Here is a 3,952-nt window from a genome sequence, read left to right as displayed (position 1 = left end):
CATAGTAATGGATGCTAATTTGTGTTCTCTGCACTGTGAAGATCATATGTGATGCTGCCAACATTATCACAAATGTGGAAGCCAAGTGGCCAGGCTCTGTCCATGACTCACAAATATTCCGTGAATGTACACTGAGCACAAAATTTGGACATGGTGAGTTGAAAATACTTTAAAATATATAAAGACCAATTGCTTCAGGGACATTTGAACTGAAGTGTATCCTTCTGTCTTAGGAGAGTTCACTGGCTACTTGCTTGGTGATAGGGGGTATCCATGTTTACCCTATTTGCTTACCCCTTACCCTGACCCTGAACTGGGCCCACAGCAGCGATATAATCTGGCTAATTGCAGGACAAGAGCCAGAGTTGAAATGACTATCGGAATGCTTAAGGCCCGGTTCCAGTGCCTGCAAAGACTCAGGGTCACCCCAGAAAGGGCATGTGACATTATTGTGGCATGTGTGATTCTTCACAACATTGCCACAATTAGAGGAGAACACTGTCCTTCTGAACCAAACATCAGCAGTGATCCAAACCATGAACATCCTGACCCTCCCACGGACATACAAGATGGAAGAGCAGTCAGAGACACCATATGTCACAATCATTTCCTTTGACCCATCACCTCAACATGTTGAAAGAAGAATAAACAGATTTTTTGTTCAACTGGCTTTATTGGTCACCTGTGTTTCCTGTACACAAAGTATTAAAAGATGTAAACCTCATAAAGTGTCTCTGTTGCTTCCTCCTCTGTAACAGCTGTCAATGTTTCTTCATTATTTTCCTGTAGTAAAGAAATAAACAACATTGCTGTTCTACTGTAAACTCATATAATCTGTGGAGTATTACTCACAACTGCATGTTGGTCTGGCTCAACAGGAGGCTGCACCAGATGCAGTACACCATCACCATCAACTGATAGAATATGAGGTTTATACAGGTCACTTATAACTTACAAGGGACCAAATGGCAATTAACAAACATACCAAGCACCTTACACTTCATTGTCATTATGCTCTCAAAGACAACCAAGACTGAGGCAAGGCAAAATCAGTAGGAAAATAACTTCACTACAAAATAATCCATTATGGTAAAGAGTTTATCAGATGAATGAGTAGCACTGCGAAGGTGACTGTGAAGAAAGGATGTATGCACATCATGTATTATTTTGAATTTACCCCCTATGTAGGCACTTGTGTCTTGCGGGGTTATTGCCTCAGAGGATGTCCCCGCAGAGATGCCTTCGGCCACAGGGCGCCCACTGTTTTGGCTGAGGGCCAACTGCTCAGCCTCTGTGAGTGGTGGTGGTGGAGGACCCCCCCCTGTTTTTCGGGCCTCCGCTTTTTTTCTGTTGGCTATAACGGGCCACATTTGAGCATACAGAGTAAGCAAATATGTACTTGTAATGTGCTCAGATAATTTCAATAAGTGCTTACAGAAAGAAAATTAATGTAGCCTCTAACTGCAATTGATTTACATGGGACAAACAGACCAAGCACTATGGCTCATAATACAATTACACCTTACCTGTTTGGACTATATTTTTATATTTCATTTTTACTTGCTTCCAGGCACGTTTGGGGCCTGTTGGGTTGCACCTGCGCTCACATCACATCACAAGATAAAATGTATAAAATAACAAATAAAATAACATATGATAAAATAACGTGTTAAATGGGTGGAAATCCCTCGATCAATGTTTATATTAACACTCACGCATTGACTCTGTCGGCTATGTTTTGCCATGCATGCTTTTGCAGCTGTGGCTGTGTTACTTTTTTCCGCGGAATTTGCATGTTATCGGCATATGCTGCCATCAGAATTTCGGCCTCAAGCGCTGTGAAATACATTGACCGCGCCTTCTTTCCCTCCGTCTCCATGGTGACTCGCTTAATCTGTGCTCCGCTTATCAGGGCTTTATGTATCCTCGTCCGCGCGCTTCACTTGGGGTTAAAGCAACTCCGCGTTGACTGAACTAATTGTTATCAGCCTTTCTGAAACGGAATATTCCGAGTTGGACAGTTCGGGGTTACTCAACCGTGAGTGTCGTTTTTCACTCTGAGTTTTCCAAACCGGCTTCCTGAAACAGGGCCCAGGAAAAGAATTGTGGAGCTCCATAAGTGTGGCTCAGTTTTGAATACAATTTGGTGCCATTTACAATTAAGAAATACAGACAATTTATCTCTCTACTCTTAAATTTAACAAATGTGGTTTTTATATTTATCTAAAAAAAATAAACATTTAGTCTGATTTGATGTTACAATTAAAAAAGTGTATCTGTTTTTATCTGAAGAGTATGTAAATGTCTGGTTTCAACTGTATATTTGATGATGTTTGTGTTTGGCTTGATTGTCAGCACAAAGAGGGAGAGAGAGGAAAAGAGAGGGAGAGAGAGGAACAGAGAGGGAGAGAGAGAGGAACAGAGAAGGATAAGGAGAGGAGAATGAGGACAGAACAGCGAGGGAACAAGAGCCAGGTGAGACACACATGTTAGTCAGATGGTTGTTTGATGGTTGTTTGCCAAAACTCATCAGAACATGTATCTAGTACCTAGTGTATCTTTGCTATTTTTCAAAATCAAAATCTCTCATTCACCCCTCCCCCCAATCCCACATGCATACTACCCTTTAGGGCTAAGCCCCGGGTGTATAAAATGTCTGGCTCCGCCTCTGCTCGTGTGCTGTCTCATTTTGGGCCTGAGCATTTTCTAATTCCATAGGCAGTATTTATTGGCTTGAGAAAACTACAGGACAATGAATTATTTCACAAGCTTGTTAGCCAGTTGAACTTCGTGCAGAGCTCTTCTGTAGGCCAAAACATAATGTTAGCTTCCTCATTTTCTGGTTCAATACTTAATGACATGGTATGGGGAAAAATAATGCAAAATTCTTGTCTTATCTTATTTAGATGGTTATTTAAAGACATAACAGAATTAATTAGAACATTTAATAGTTCAGGGTTGATCTGTGTCACTACCAATAGAAAGTCTATTTAGAGCAATCAGACATTAAGTCTTGAGTAAACTACTTCACAAGCAGCACACATGTCTTCCTATGTCTTCACAACATTAAAAGTGATAATAAATGCCAGACTGCATTGTTTCTTGTCCATCTATTCTTTAATACCTCCAGAAACATCTGCTGTTAAGCTATCACTGTCATGGTCCGCGGCCCGGCGTCCGGGGTGCTGCTGGGATGTCCACGCCCACGAGCGTGGCTGCTAACCCCACACCTGCATCCCATCCCAGGCGATCACCAGGTGGACTATTTAATCCTGCCCTACCTGCTGCTCCACGCCAGTCCGTAGTCGCCTCTCAGCGGTAACGTACGCCTGCGGAAAAGAACTCGTATGACAAACTCTCCATCGGACCTAACACTGTTTTTCTTTCCCTGTGTACCCAGATCACAACTCGGCGTGTTTTTTTCGAGCCACCTGCCTGTCCACCTGTCCGCCTGAGATTTGGTTCACATTCAGCTTCGCCGTCTCGACCCCTTTTGGAGCTCCACCCCCCTCTGGTTCACTCGGCCCGGCTATCACCGTGAGACGCACACTCCACCTTCCCTCGTATGCTGCCTTTTTTCCGCACCCCAGTAATCTGTCTCTCTTTTTGTTTTACAGCCTCTCACAGCCCCGCTCTCGGCGTTCCCTGTGCGGTCCCTCGGTTTCGTCTGGTTTCATCCGTTGTTTTTCTGGCTACCCTCACGGGACACCTTTAGTTTCAATAAAAATTACTTTCTTTATTCGCTCATACCCTAGTGTGTGTGTTCTGCTACTGGGTCCTGCCTGCGCTCGGAACTTCGGTTCATGACAATCATTGTGCATGATTTAGGATAGATCAGCTGCTTCTAGATGGCATCGGCTTCACATTTTCTTTAACTTTTTGCACATTGCAATTTTTCTGCCCTATGCCAGCAAAGACAACGACAAGCAGCGATCAGCAGCTTCTGCCCACT

The 3,952-nt window shown here is 43.4% G+C and overlaps 1 long non-coding RNA gene across 1 annotated transcript; it reads left to right on the top strand.

Annotated features, from left to right (window-relative positions):
• Positions 1–3,156: 3,156 nt before the first annotated feature.
• Positions 3,157–3,747, top strand: LOC146681636 (uncharacterized). The gene is made up of 3 exons (XR_014918271.1): positions 3,157–3,318; positions 3,401–3,537; positions 3,618–3,747. It is a non-coding gene; the product is annotated as an uncharacterized LOC146681636 (long non-coding RNA).
• The last annotated feature ends 205 nt before the right edge of the window (positions 3,748–3,952 follow it).

The sequence above is a fragment of the Copadichromis virginalis genome, linkage group LG23 (assembly GCF_057382275.1).
Source record: "Copadichromis virginalis isolate Kocher_CV1m ecotype Utaka linkage group LG23, C_Virginalis_male_GT1.1, whole genome shotgun sequence".
NCBI classification, from domain to species: Eukaryota; Metazoa; Chordata; class Actinopteri; order Cichliformes; family Cichlidae; genus Copadichromis; species Copadichromis virginalis.
The sequence above is the reverse complement of the archived record's forward strand: the minus strand, read 5'-3'. Positions and strand labels throughout refer to the sequence as shown.